Genomic DNA, 16,278 nt, shown 5'->3' on the forward strand with positions numbered 1-16,278 from the left:
GAATTTCAACGACGATGAGTCAACTTAGAAACAAAGCGCCGGATAGCTTGAGGCGCGGTAGTGATTGTGGCTTTAATTACGCAAGTCGTGTTTTTCCTGCGAAGGTTGAAACCGATATAGAGCCATCTTTCTATACCTTTCGACTGTAAACGACTGCAGAATAGACTTTGATGAATGCTTCCGAAAAGCCGAGTAATTAAATGTGTTCCTTTTTATTGTGTACAGCCAAGATCGAGCTGCCATAATTCTTGAAAAAGAATCTTAAAATTTACCGCCGGCGACAGTATGCCAAGGGCTGCCGTTTTGTACTATTCGCATTTGATGTAAGGCAAACTGAGTAGGATAAAGAGCTATCTTCTGGATACCTATGAATGCCAAGAATCTTTGCTAACGAAACATTTCTCTTGTCTTGGCCATTCTATTTACTTTTGGTAATTGGATGATGGATTTGTAACCCAATTGCTAAGCTCCATGCCTGCGCGTTCCAGCAGTTGTATCAGTTTCGTAGTTTCAAACGTAGTCGCTTCCCAAAAGGATATCAATGGGAGCTAGTGATTGATACTCCGAATCCTCAAGTTCAAAGCCGTCAAACACCTTGAGTGCCAAGGCGTCAACATAATGTAGAAGTGATTGTACCGTCTGTCTGTCCGTCCGTCTGTCCGTTCGTTGAACGCTGAGATCTCAGGAACAACTAAAGCTAGAAAGTTGAGATTAAGCACACAGACTCCAGAGACATAGACGCAGCGCAAGTTTGTCGATTCATGTTGCCACGCCCACTCTAACGTCCACAAACCGCCCAAAACTGCCACGCCCACACTTATGACAAATGTTTTGATATGTTTTCATTTTTTATTGGTCTTGTAAATTTTTATCGATTTGCCAAAAAACTTTTTGCCACGCCCACTCTAACGCCCACAAAGCGCCTAAAGCTGCTATGCCCACACTTTTGAAAAATGTTTTGATATTTTTTCATTTTTGTATTAAATTTCTATCGATTTGCCAAAAACTTTCTGCCACGCACACTCTAACGCCTACAAACCGCCAAAAACTGTCAGTGTTTAAGACTCTCCTTCTCCCTTCCACTAGCTAAGTAACGGGTATCAGATAGTCGGGAAACTCGACTATAGCGTTCTCCCTTGTTTTTTTATTAAACTCTCGGTCTGAATTCGTAAATGGCGCAGTCGGTAGGATAAAAAGAAAATATTGTGCGAGTAGTTTACGAAATATTAATCTAGTGACAAAAGATCCTTGTACGACCAAGCGTATCCTTTAAGATTGAACCACGCGAATCGAAGCTAAAAGTGAACATAAAATAAATACAATTAACTGTGAATAAATACAGTAGCCCACGAAGATCAAAAGTGCGACCGCTACTATTGTGTAAAGCAACAAGAACAAAAACAGAAAACTAACTAAAATGGCGCTACCAGCAGAAAATCTTTCTCAATTACTTCGGCAAATACGCTAAGTACCACCATTCACTGGAGATCCATCAAAACTCAGCTCGTTCATCAGACGAATGGAATACCGGTTGAACCTATACCATGCAAACGACGCTCGACAGAAGGCGATCATATTTAGAGCCATCGAACTTCAAATCACTGGAGATGCAGAAAAAGTTTCCCTATTCGGAATGCATAATGATTGGTAAACTCTAAGGGACGCCTTAATTACAGAATTTAAGACCCAGACACCCCTGGAGGAACTACTAGGAAGATTGTACCGCACACCTTTCAAAGGTAACTTACGTCTATTTTTTTAACAGTTAGAAGATAAATCAAATGTAATCATAAATAAGTTAGCATTAGAAAATGACAGAACCAATATTATAGTTTATACACAAGCAATGGCAACCACTATAAAAAATACAATTCAACGATCACTCCCCGATAGGCTGTTCATGATCCTAGCGAGGCATGACATTTCAACTATGCAAAAATTAAGATAAACCGCCCAACAAGAAGGTCTCTACGAAGACCCAGCCTCAAAAACATCCGATAGTCAGCCAAGATCTTAGTAGACACTGGTTCGTCTATTAACATTATGAAACAAAATTTACCACCACATCCAAATAGATGAGTCCAAGGCTACCAATGAGTGCCCCAAGTCATCTAACCCAGAGGAAACCCCAGAAAAGGAGAAAACCGTCCTGAAACCCTCCTCAACGAGCATAACAGCAGTTATCGCTCACAATATCACGGATCGCCAGCCAAGTTTTAATGTGGACATTGGGGACTGGAAGATTCCAGAAAACCTGCAGCTCGCCGACCCGGAATTTCATAAAGCTCAGCCTGTTGACCTGTTAATAGGAGCTAGCCTGTTTTATGAGCTGCTGTGCGTAGGTCAGATAAAGTTGTTGCCAGGAATGCCACTGCTCCAAAAAACTCGTCTGGGCTGGGTTGTGTCTGGAGACTGCGCGCGCCCTTGCGGTAGCGCCTTAATAGCTTTACGCGTTCCTTCTTCAGCCAGCAAGGAAAACAACATTGATGTTGAACTTGATTCACTTCTGCAGCGCTTTTGGGAGGTAGAAAATTGTGCCGGCCCAATAGTCAAAGCCACTAAGGAGGAGCTAGATTGCGAGGCCCACTTTGTTAAAAATTACACCCGATTGCCAGCTGGCGATTACTCGGTAAGGTTACCGCTAAAACTCCATTTGGACTCTTTAGGAGATTCCTATCCTCAGGCTTTGCGGAGATTCTTGTCGCTGGAAAGGAAGCTTACAAAGCACTCTGGCTTGAGGGTTAAATATGCGGCGTTCATGAAGGAATATCGTGATCTGGGACATATGTCGCCTGTGCCTGCCTCCGAGGTCAGCTCGTGCCGATATTTTTTACCACATCACTGCGTCATGAAGGAGGATAGCACTACCACCAAGCTTCGCGTTGTCTTTGACGGATCAGCTGCCACTTCCACTGGTTACTCGCTTAACGATGTGTTAATGGCTGGCCCGGTCATCCAGCCCAAGCTATTTCACATCCTAATTTGATTTCGCTCACACCCAGTTTCCGTTACAGGAGACATATGTAAAATGTACCGATGTGTACCCTCACTGCAACGAGTGTTTGCATACATTTACAAATTTTGTAATGGAATTCGTCATCCTGGGCTCACCGTCGCACACATTCAAGAGGGTACTCAGATGATGCTGCGGTGCAGCGCGCGCAGTTATGGGAGGACATGCAGTCCCTAAAAACGCTCGGAAGAGTTTCCTCGTCTAGTCCCATATCCTCGCTTTCACCGTTCCTGGATCAATTTGGACTTCTTAGAGTAGGCGGTCGCCTCCGGAATTCATCATTGGACTTTGATGGCCGCCACCCGAAAATCCTTCCAAGGTCCCATCCGGTGACTCTGGCAATTATTTCGCATTACCTCGACCTCGAGCTCTTCTGGGTGCAATTCGATCCCAATATTGGCCTATTGGGGGGAGGAAGACGGCTGATAGAGCACATAATGGCGGACCTTCCCAAGGAGCGCTTGGAAGGATCTCACGCTTTTGAGGTTGCTGGTATAGACTTCTGTGGACCCTTCTTTCACAAGTCGGATACTCACAACAAGCCCGCGGTTAAATGCTACGTCTGCGTATTGATATGCTTTGGAACCAAGGCAGTGCACCTGGAGCTGATCAAGGATCTCTCGACAGTTGCTTTTCTGTGCGGACTCAAGATGTTCATATGCACCCGGCGGAAGCCGCCAACTTTGTCAGCGCCAAAAATGAACTTGTGGAGCTTCGAAGGTTTTTTCTCAGCAGCGAGCATCAAGGCTCCGTTCAGAATTTTTGCCTTTCGGAGACGATTGACTGGCGGTTCATCCCTCCACGGCCGCCCCATTTCGGTGGACTTTGGGAAGCAGCGGTGAAAACGGCCAAACATCATTTCTACCGCGCTGTGGGTACGGCGGTTCTGACCTTCGACGAGCTGAGGACGCTGGTGTGCCACATCTCGGCAGTTATTAACTCCAGACCTTTAGTTCCCATTTCAGAGAACCCTGCCGATCTGGACGTCCTCACTCCGGCGCATTTTCTCAATGGTGTTCCGCCTTCGTCGTTTGACGAGCCAGATACAACGGGCCTAAACTATAATCGGCTTGACTCTTGGCAGCGCATCTCCTTTCTTCAGCAAATATTTTGGTCGCGATGGAAGGAAGAGTACTTGACGTTGCTCCAGCAGCGCTCCAAGTGGAAGCCAAGCTTCCAACAGGGGGAGGATGTTGGGTCATGCAGCCGCCAAAACTGTGCAGTAGACTAATCGTATACTCGTAATATTGTAAGCCGAAGTAGTCAGTGGTAGCAGTTGCGATGCCCATAGTGCAAACCGCTGTTCTCGCACGCATTTATCTGTACGGCGCTCATTCCTTGTTCTCTTTGTTATCTACCTACATTAAGCTTGGTCGCTGCATTTCGGCTGTCTGTCCCGCCAATTGTCACTTCTTCGTTTTTCGGCAAAGACTCAACTTGTGCATTCGATATAGCTCTTTGTCGGCCCTAGCTGCCATAAACAATTCGCAAAATAAACAGTATCGGAAAATAAACAAACTTTCTTCGATTTATTATTATTAGCAAAAGCTATTGAAAAAGCTCAATAGCTAAACACACTTCATTGGAGGAACATATAATGTCATTAAAAAGGGTATTTAATAAGCTACGATCAGCTAATCTAAAATTGCAACTCGATAAATGTGAATTTCTGAAGAAAGAAACAGAACCAAACCCTAACAAAATAAATGCAATTGTTAATTTCCCTATTCCTAAAACCAAACTAAAACAAGAGAGAACGCTATAGTCGAGTTCCCCGACTATCTGATACCCGTTACTCGGCTAGGGAAAGTGCGAAGGAGAGTCTTCAACACTGACACTGACAGCAAAAAGTGTTTTGGCAAATCGATAGAAATTTACAAGACTAATACAAAAATGAAAAAATATCAAAACATTTTTCAAAAGTGTGGGCGTGGCAGCTTTGGGCGGTTTGTGGGCGTTAGAGTGGGCGTGGCAAAATTTTTTTTGACAAATCGATAGAAATTTACAACACCAATACAAAAATGAAAAAATATCAAAACATTTTTCAAAAGTGTGGGCGTGGCAGTTTTGGGCGGTTTGTGGGCGTTAGAGTGGGCGTGGCAGCATGATTCGACAAACTTGCGCTGCGTCTATGTCCCTGGAGTCTGTATGCTTAATCTCAACTTTCTAGCTTTTGTAGTTCCTGAGATCTCGACGTTCATACGGACAGACAGACGGACAGACGGACGGACAGACGGACATGGCCAAATCGACTCGGCTATTGATCCTGATCAAGAATATATATACTTTATGTGGTCGGAAACGCTTCCTTCTGCCTGTTACATACTTTTCAACGAATCTAGTATACCCTTTTACTCTACGAGTAACGGGTATAAAAAGGAGCAGTAATGACTATTTGTCCGCCTTCGAAAAACTAAAAGTACTCATCACTTCCGATCCAATCCTGATATATCCTAACATCGAAAAGAAATTTTCACTGACAACAGATGTGAGTAATATAGCCATAGGTGCTGTATTATCCCAAGAACATAAGCCCATGCAAGCCGAACTTTAAATGAACACGAACTTAACTATTCGGCAATAGAAAAAGATCTATTAGCCATAGTATGGGCAACAAAATATTTCAGGTCCTACTTATTCGGTAGAAAGTTCGACATATTAAGCGACCATAGGCCACTTGTATGGTTAAGTAACATAAAAGACCCCAATATGAAATTACAGAGAGGGAAGATAAAACTTAACGAATACGATTATAAGATTCAATATCTACCCGGTAAAGAAAACCACGTTGCTGACGCTCTATCTAGAGTCCAAATACAGGAAAACTTCTTAGGAGAAGATGTGGGAAAGGAAACTGGGTCTCCTTTCCCACAGCAGCTACTGTGCATAGTGCACCAGAAGACAACCAAAGTCACATCTCAATAACAGAAAGACCTCTTATTTAATATAACAGACAATTCAAATTCATAAAAGACGATTTTGACGGCGTCCAGATAATAAAATATTTCCAAAAATTCAGAATAAAAATCAGTTATAAAGAAATGACTAATACCCTTGCCAAAGATCTAATTAAAGAATACTTCTGCACTAAAAAAAGTGTTATTTACTTCCCTAACGAAATCGACTTTCAAATCTTTCAAAATGCGTATATTCAAATCATAAGTCCCGACAGTTTCACTAAAACTATGAAAACCAGTCATAAACTAATAGACATTCAAACTTACGCCCAATTCAAAGAAATCATTCTCAAAACACACAAAGAACTTTGTATAGAGAAACTCACGCTTCAGTTCAAAGAACTCTATTATTATCCTGATTATCAAAAACTTATCCAAAATATCATAAACGAATGTGAAATCTGTAACATCGCCAAAACGGAACATAGAAACACAAAATTAACTCTTGAAATAACTCCAGAAACTTTCAATCCCAGAGACAAGTTTGTCATGGATTTTTACTTAATAAACAATTCTAATCATGTATTGACATTTATTCTAAATACGCCTCCCTGATAGAAGTAAACAGTAGAGATTGGCTTGAAGCTAAAAGAGCTATTTTACGCATATTAAACGATATGGGTAAACCCACAGAAATAAAAGCCGACAAAGACTCCGCTTTTATGTGCGCTGCACTTAAACTCTGGATAGAATCAGAAGGAGTGACTCTCAATATAACAACAAGTAAAAATGGAATTTCTGACATTGAGCTGTTAATGAAAAATTAAGAATAATAACAAGCGAAAATGAACCCGAAAACCAATTCACGAAATTCGAAAAAATTCTTTACATATACAATCACAAAACAAAGCATAATACAACCGGTCGAACTCCAGCTGACATCTTCATTTTTGCAGGAACCCCTTCTTATGACACTCAACAAAATAATGTACACAAAGTTGACAAACTCAACGAGAATAGACATGACTTCAGTATAGACACCAACTTTACAGAATCCCATCTAGTTAGATCAAAAACAACTAACCCATTCAAAAAGAAAGAAAATTTAAGACAAATAGATGATAAACATTTCGAAGAAACAAATAGAGGTAGAAAGATAATACACTATAAATCCAAGTTTAAAAATAAAAAGAAAATTAATAAGAGTAAATATAATAACGATAATTCCAAGCCTACTCCTGAGCATGATAATCATGTTATGCCTCCCATCGACAATTAACACACAATATCTAGAAGTAGCCCCCATCCAGGCCAAAAACGGTTACCTAATCTTTCAAACCGGATCAATAGATTTACCAATAAACCACGAATATCATTACTTATCTATTAACTTAACTAAAACAGAAAATACTTATGAAGAACTTATTAAACAAAATCAACCTTTTAATAACTTACCACAAATTCAGTATAAAGTAGAAAAACTAAACAGAGAAATGAATTAGATCAAGAAGATAAAGAAGAATTACAACAACAAATAGCCGACATCTCTAAAAATAATGTACAAATAAGCGAACTCAACCACGTAATAGAAGTCATGAATCAAGGAATCGAACTGACTAATCATTTAAATCATAATTTTGAAGGAGAACAAATGATAGCCTTAATAATTTTCAACATACAACAATTCACTGAATATATTGAAGCCATAGAGCTTGGTTTGCATTTGACACGCTTAGGCATCTTTAACCCAACACTTTTAAAACACGATTCGTTAATTCACGTCAGTTCTGAAAAACTTCTTAATATCAAAACTTCAGCCTCACTTAAATCTGATACTAACGAAATTCTGATAATATCCCACATTCCAAGAGACATAATCAAAACACCAGTTTTTGAAATAATCCCATACCCAGATGAAACAAGATTGAACGCTATAGTCGAGTTCCCCGACTATCTTATACCCGTTACTCAGCTGGTGAAAGTGCAAAGGAGAAATTTCCATACTGACAGTTTTTGGCGGTTTGTGGGCGTTAGAGGGGGCGTCGAAAAATATTTTTTGGCAAATCGATAAAAATCAACACGACTAATTCAAAAATGAAAAAATATCAAAACATTTTGGTCGGTTTGTGGGCGTTAGAGTGGGCGTGGCAACATGAATCGACAAACTTGCGTCTATGTCCCTGGAGTCTGTATGCTTATTCTCAACTTTCTAGCTTTTGTAGTTCCTGAGATCTCAGCGTTCATACGGACAGACAGACGGACGGACAGACGGACATGGCCAGATCGACTCGGCTATTGATCCTGATCAAGAATATATATACTCTATATGGTCGGAAACGCTTCCTTCTCCCTGTTACATACTTTTCAACGAATCTAGTATACCCTTTTACTCTACGAGTTACTTACTCTACAAGTAACATACTAACCGAAACAATACATGACAAATATATTTCACACAATAATCAAACTTATACGGCAAGTTCTCAAAGCTTGGTTATAAATAAATGTATAGCTGGTATGCTAAACCAGGTCCCAACACAATTTAGATACAGTAAAACACATTCTGATTTCGAAATAAAATATGTAGAGCCTAATATAATTACAACTTGGAACCTTCCCAAGACTATTCTAAGCCAAAATTGTATCAATGGAGAAACTATAATAGAAGGCAATAACATGATAAAAGCATTTAATTGTTCTGTTCAACTAGAAGAAATATTAATTACCAACACAATGTTAGACTATACTCGAACTATCTATGTAAATAATAATGTAACAAAACTCGAACCACGCGAATATATTCAAACAAAAGAAATAATCGAACAACACAATCAGACGAGTAATATATTTTAAGTAATTACACTTACAACATTAATTTTAATTGTTATAATTGCATTATTGTACGCTATCTATAAATATAAGACTATACCTTAAAAATTAATTGTAAAATTCAAAAATCAAACTCTAAAAAACGAACAGATTATAAGTTCTGAAACAAACAATATTGTACCCCCAATACCCCTGTATTGTACCCTAATCTTAACGCCTGAGGACAGGCTTTTTTCTTAAGCATGGGGAAGTAACATATTCATTCTACACCCACAACTCCCCACTCACACACCCACATTAATGTCTAAGTACAAAACCACACACACTATTGTAACAATTGACACGCACACATTAATGTCTAAGAACAAAATGTAATCAAAGATAGAGAGCCCTTCGACTAAGCTTAGCTGTCATTTACGCACAGCATCATATTCCAAAGTCTAGACTCTGTGGCGAGCCAACGTCGTCCCCTTAACGTTCGATCGACCCAACGTCGTCCCCTAAACATTCGATCACTTGGCGAGCCAAGTGAAATAACAAAAACTTCCGCCCACGCAATGGTCTCAGGATTCTCCAATTACTCCTATTTTTCGGGACCTTCTCTCTCCTATTTTTCGAGAGCTTCTTTCTTAATAAACATTTATAACTTAATTCACTTAAACTTCGCTCTTAAGCTATCACAATCTGCCTATATAAACGCAAACATGTCCCCCATAAGGCAGTTCAGTATTGAGTACGCTATCAATTGCGATAGCTTTGCTAAAGCCCATTTCAACTTCGAAATCCATTATCCAACTAAGTGATAATCTAAAGGCTCTAGTTCTTCGTCTATTGGAATTAATAAAACGTTTAATAATATATCAAAAACCAACCGTGTTTTTTTTTCTAAATTTCTGAATTCGTAAATATATTGTATTTATTTCAGCATGATTACTCTTTCAGTACCCTTGCTGTTTGAGCTGTAATTGTATTCTTCTTCTGCATCAAAAATGTATGCTTATCTTTTTAGGCCATTCTATTGATTTGCAAACAATTGAATTTGCTTTTGCACTTCGTTGTTTACAATGGCTTTGTCAAAAAACAGATGCCGCTGACTCATGGCCCCTGCCTATGAACCTTGGGTCCAGAATTTTATATTGGGTCTGTACGACTCTAGTCTTTTGTCTTCCAGCTTATCGTCTCTTACAGACTAGCATACTCTCTACCTAGCGTATTGAGGACTGACAGAGAGATATGGTTGTCTATCCGTTGATGGACGTTTTTTTTTTGTGTTTCTTGATCTTATGTGGTACAAAAAAATATATCCAGTGAAACAAATAAAAAAATACGTTGTTTTAATTTTGGGTCGGTGGTTCTTTGGGGCCTAAAAAAAGTAAATTCAAAGATATCTCGGTCACCGTGAACGTCGGGAACAATGAGCAAATTTACTGAATGACAGTTTCCCTGGTTTCATTAATAAACATGAAAAGCTTCAAGCTACAAAGGCGTTCTCAGTCATGCACCCTCCAATTGAAGAGCTTAGTCGTCGCAATACCATTATCATAAAAGATGGTTTGTTTCAGTTCTGCTAAAACATTTACAAGTAGTCCGGATAAATAAAATTTAGAAGGTAAAGAAAATAATACTGCGTCGAAATAATACGATAGTTTCTGGACTAACTAGATAGCTAGGATAGCTGGACTGGAAGAATGTAAGTGTATAGAATTAAAATATTGGAACTGTGGCATGACAGAAATATTTAAAGAATCGACGTGTTTGTTGCTACTGTGTCGGAAAAGCAAAAACTAACTTATAGACATAGCACCAGGAAACAGTTGTCACAAAACGTATCCGTTGTCCTAACTGAAATTGAAACAAAAAGAAATAAATAGGTAATTCATCTTAATTTCCACAGACAATACTAAGCCACCGGATTACCATATTGTACCAATTTACCGGAAGTACCAATGAAAAACCAAAGCAATGCATATATATATGTACGTCTCCAACACTATTTCTTAACTCGGAAGCCAAAGCGCGCATGTTTTCAACCATAATTTAAAATCCCCTGATGTCAGACCTTATGCAAAAGATCCTATGCTGGGAAAATCTGTTAGCCGGTTGCTAGATACTACTAGGCCTTTTAAATGTTTAGTAAAAATAGCATATCGGAGGTAAGGCAACCACAGAGGTGATTATTAAATCCGTTCCTAGGTTTTGGTATTTGGAACAGTTTAGATTTGCTCCTGGCTTCCACTCTAATCTTGCTACACTGTCGTGTACCGTACATGATAGGCGCGATCTAAGACATAGTAAAGGAACGAGGAAATATATAAATATTAGTAAGATATATTTATGTATTAAAAAAGTTACTATTTATCGCTTTAAGAGCGGTAGAGTCAGGGATAGAGATAATAGGATAAAGGCAGGGGCCATTCAACTCATATTTGATCTACAATGATTTAAGGTACGTGATATCTAGTGCATCTGCTTGAAACAAAGAAGTTTAGCTGACTAACAATGTGGAGACTATCAACTTCTACGATTAGCTAGAAACGGTAAATTAATTTACATTAGTCTACTGGAAAAGGAAGGTAATACATATAAGGCTTGCATCCCAATTTAGGTGCCGTAAGGCAAACAGTAAGAAGTTCTTTTAAACCGACTCAAAGTATACGTCTGCGTACATAGTAAGTACACGCGAAGGTGGCTTCCTTGTGAGACGTGGGATGTGAGATCAAATAAAGTCAGTGTTGAAGATATTTGTTTGAAGATTAGCTCAAAGTTAGCTCAAAAAGATTACTGGTTGTTGATCAGCGTTGTATACAACTGTGATATAATTACTCTACAAGGGTGCTCCCAATGTGGAATGATAAAACTTTCAAAGAGCTTAAGGATGTCCGACAAAAAAAAAAATTTCTATAATTGCTTGCATCTAGATTGTTACCGTAAAGGACTCCTTCCATATATGTGGGAACTGTGAAAATTTCAGAGATAAGGTAAACGGTTTCAGTAAAGGCACAAGGTTGCCACACAGAACCTGAGTATACAGCCAGGAATTCCGTCGGGAGCTGGCGAATAGACGAGCATAACAAGCTAAAGTTCGAAAAGGAGTGAGCTTTCTTTAAAGTGGGAATTAGACTTGGACTTCGACTTTGATGCCGCGTACGTTTGTTTGGAATGCGGTAACGATAAATATGTTGTTTGAAAAAACTACAAAATCAAATAGTCGAATTCGGAATGTTCGAGTGTTTGGAATGCGGTAACGAAACATACATATGTTGCTTGAAAAAACGAAAAAAATCAACAGAGAATGCTCTAGTCGAGTTCCCCGACTATCATATACCATTTACAAATTTCAACATTTTCTGAAATATCGGAAATAGGGGAAAACAAATATTATTAAAAAAGTTTTCAGGCACGCTCTGGTAATCGTATTTTTTTTCTATTTTTTTTAGGTGCTATTGTTTTTGATATCGGAATGTTTCGTTTCTCATCGCTTCTTGCTGCTCAAGCACCTGTTTTATTTTTTTTTTCAAAATCAAAAAAAGGAAAAAAAATCTAAAAGCCCAGTAATGGTACTAGTTAAATTATAAATCTTAACCTTACATTCTAAATCCGACCACGGGCTTCCACATTAAAAATGGTAGAAAATGTTATAAAGATTATAAACTAAGTATAAGTCCCAAAGGAAGTCCCAAAAATCAAAAGGGAAACACGAATTTCTCTCGGTCTTGTAACCTACGTCGAAAAGTTCCTTCCCGACTTAGCAAATTTTACGTAAAAAAGCTTTTTTGACCCGAGCACAAGTTTACCTCGGGCGAGGACGAGAGGCAAGCTTTTATCAAATTAAGAACCGGCTAGCCAAGGTACCCAATACTCAATACAAGCATTGGACTTGCGTGATTTTGGATGCTAGCCCTCTTACCTGTCTGTTCTACTGCAATTCAAAGCAGACAACGAACCGCTTATAATCACTTTTACTATCCTATCAGTGGTACAGAAACCCTACTACCAAATGAAAAAAGAGAGCCTTGGTTTGGACCGTGGAGAAATTGTACAATTGCCTAGCAGGTTCGCATTTTAAGCTAGTAATGGATAACAAACCTTTGAACACCATTTCAATCCAGCGTCTAAGCCTCCGGTTCGCATTGAGTGATGGTGATTCATAGTATCATTCATCAGTTCCCTGGAGGATGACATTTTTATACCCGTTACTCGTAGAGTAAAAGGGTATACTAGATTCGTTGAAAAGTATGTAACAGGTTGAGATTAAGCATACAGACTCCAGAGTCATAGACGCAGTGCAAGTTTGTCGATTCATGTTGCCACGCCCACTCTAACGCCCACAAACCGCCCAAAACTGCCACGCCCACACTTTTGAAAAATGTTTTAATATTTTTTAATTTTTGTTTTGGTCTTCTAAATTTCTATCGATTTGCCAAAAAACTTTTTGCCACGCCCACCCTAACGCCCACAAATTGCCAAAAACTGCCAGTGTTTAAGACTCTCCTTCGCACTTCCACCAGCTGAGTAACGGGTATCAGATAGTCGGGGAACTCTACTATAGCGTTCTCTCTTGTTTGTTCTGCCATTAAGCCTCTTGTCATTCGCTTTCGTACCCTTTGCATATGTGCATCGATGCCATTTATCGCTGTAAGAAATATCTTTCAAATATCTTTACATTTAAATCGTCGTCTAATTAATAATAAAAGCTAATAAAAAAGTTATTAGCTCAAAATTTGATGACCCCGACGATTTATGCATAAACAAAACCCAGTGCAAATCGGACCAATTTTGTTGCTGAGTGCGTTGGTTGATCAACCAACATTTGTCTGCATGATTTAAATAATATTAACTGCGGTGAACAAATGCAAAAAATATCTTCTTAGGCGCAAACAGGGTGACATGACGCTTAGCGGACTCCTTGTCAATATCTGCACAAACTTCGTTTCCCGATTCTGTTGGCCTGGATACGCTTTTTGTTGAGGTGAGGGCCCCATGTGAGCCTACGGTCCAGGGTTAGCCCTAGGTATTCGATTCGTATTTGGGGCGGCTGGTGGTTGGAATGGTGTCACCGTCGAGCTTGACAGGGGAACATTCTCCTCTGCGTAGCGAGAATGTTGTGTGGGAGGATTTTTCACCACAATGTTCCAACGTTTCAGCCATGGATCCAGAGCATCCAGTTGTCTCTGGATGATGGCTGATGCTTCTTGTGGGTTTGTTGCGGTGATAAGGAACGCAGTCGTCTGCATAGGTGGCTATTGTGAGCTTACTGGAGGGTATGGTAGGTAGGTCTGCTTTGAGCAGGGTGTAGAGAATGGGCCTTGACGAGCTAGTTGAGGAACCGCGTCGCACTTAGAACTCTCTTCCTTCCTTGGGAACTGGGAAGATGAAATTTAAGCTTGGATATGAATCCAGAGTGCCACACTCTGTTAAACGCATGTTTGACATCCAGGAAGAGGGCACAACAGTAATGCTTATTTTCGTCCAAAATGCGTGCTACGAGCCTGTGGCATTGCTCGGGTGTTCCATGGATCCGGTGAGTCAGGCAAAATGGGAGCCTTCAAAAATGTAATTCCAACGTGGGAATGAATGGCATCGTTTTTGGAGCAGCGATGCAGGACACTGAAAAATATAGATTTCGCCTTGTCAAGCTATGCGCCAGGCAATCAAGTGGGAAAACATAGAACATCTGATTTGCGTAGGTCCACCTTTCTTGCCACGTCCTGTGCTTTTTGTAATGCTTCTGGGCACTCAACTTATTATTGTCAGAAGTTTAAAACCCATACTAATCGATTTCAAGAAGCAAAAAGGCTCACTTTGCATAAATTGCCTTTAGACTGGTAATGAACTCCGTCAATTTACGTGCATGCAGGTCTAAGCATCATACTCTCCTTCACCTTCAATCCTTCAATCTTGGCCTCGCATTCATAACTAGAAAGATCACAGCTTCGAGAAACTTTGGAGTCTGAATCACATCACGCCGTAGAGCCTTCTGCATTGCCACTGCCACCGTATAAGTAAAAAAAACTTTAAAGAAAATTTGTTCCTTGCCGTGCTGTTCCCGACTCGGGCTGTCAACTGCGCCTTATAAGATCCCGATTCGCAAATCAGTTTCAACTTAAGAAGACAAAGAAGTTCCTAAATTTAGTTATTGAAAAACATGCCAAATTTGAAGACATATATAAGCCCTACGGTACATCAGCTGTGAAATAATATCGCTTATAATTTATATAAGGAATCACAAGGGACCATCTTAGCTTGTCTCTTTTTCTCTTTTACTTGCGCCTGCACTTTTGACATAGCGTTCTGCTGTTTGCTCTGCAATTAAGTCTCTCAATAATTTTTGCTTTCGTTATCGCTCTAACCAACTTAAATAAAATATGTTTATTCGAACTCAGTACATTTAAATTGTATTCTTATTATTAAAAATCTTTAATAAAAAAGCTTATTAGCTCAAAACAAACTAATATCGAACGAGACAGAACTATATGGAAATAAAAGAGGGTGGTAGGAGAAGCTTTATTATAACCGTTACTCGTAGAGTAAAAGGGTATACTAGATTCGTTGAAAAGTATGTAACAGGCAGAAGGAAGCGTTTCCGACCATATAAAGTATATATATTCTTGATCAGGATCAGTAGCCGAGTCGATCTGGCCATGTCCGTCTGTCCGTCCGTCTGTCTGTCCGTCTGTCCGTCTGTCCGTATGAACGTCGAGATCTCAGGAACTACAAAAGCTAGAAAGTTGAGATTGAGTATACAGACTCCAGGGACATAGACGCAGCGCAAGTTTGTCGATTCAGGTTGCCACGCCCACTCTAACGCCCACAAACCGCCCAAAGCTGCCACGCCCACACTTTTGAAAAATGTTTTGATATTTTTTCATTTTTATATTAGTCTTGTAAATTTCTATCTATTTGCCAAAAAATTTTTGGCCACGCCCACTCTGACGCCCACAAACCGCCAAAAACTGTCCTTCGCACTTAAACTATCTGAGTAACGGGTATCAGATAGTCGGCGAACTCGACTATAGCGTTCTCTCTTGTTTTAAAGTAGCTTCAAAGAATATTAACAAAAGAAAACGCTATAGTCGAGTTCCCCGACTATCTGATACACGTTACACAGCTAGCGAAAGTGCGAAGGATAAATTTCGACACTAATAGTTTTTGGCGGTTTGTGGGCGTGGCAAACAGATTTTTTGCAAATTGAGAGAAATTTACAACACTAACAAAAATGTGAAAAAAATCAAAACATTTTTCGAAAGTGTGTGCGTGGCAGTTTTTGGCGGTTTGTGGACTTTAGGGCGAAGCAAAATGATTTTTGAGAGATCAATAAAAATTTACATGACTAATAAAAAACAAAAGAAATCGCAATAGTCGAGTTCCCCGACTATCTGATACCCGTTACTCAGCTAGTGGAAGTGCGAAGGAGAGTCTTCAACATTGATAGCTTTGGCGATTTGTGGGCGTTAGAGTGGACGTGGCAAAAAGTTTTTTTTGGCAAATCGATAGAAATTTACGAGACAAAATGAAAAATATCGAAACATTTTTCAAAAG

Source organism: Drosophila santomea, chromosome 2L, assembly GCF_016746245.2.
Source record: "Drosophila santomea strain STO CAGO 1482 chromosome 2L, Prin_Dsan_1.1, whole genome shotgun sequence".
In the NCBI taxonomy this organism is placed as follows: domain Eukaryota; kingdom Metazoa; phylum Arthropoda; class Insecta; order Diptera; family Drosophilidae; genus Drosophila; species Drosophila santomea.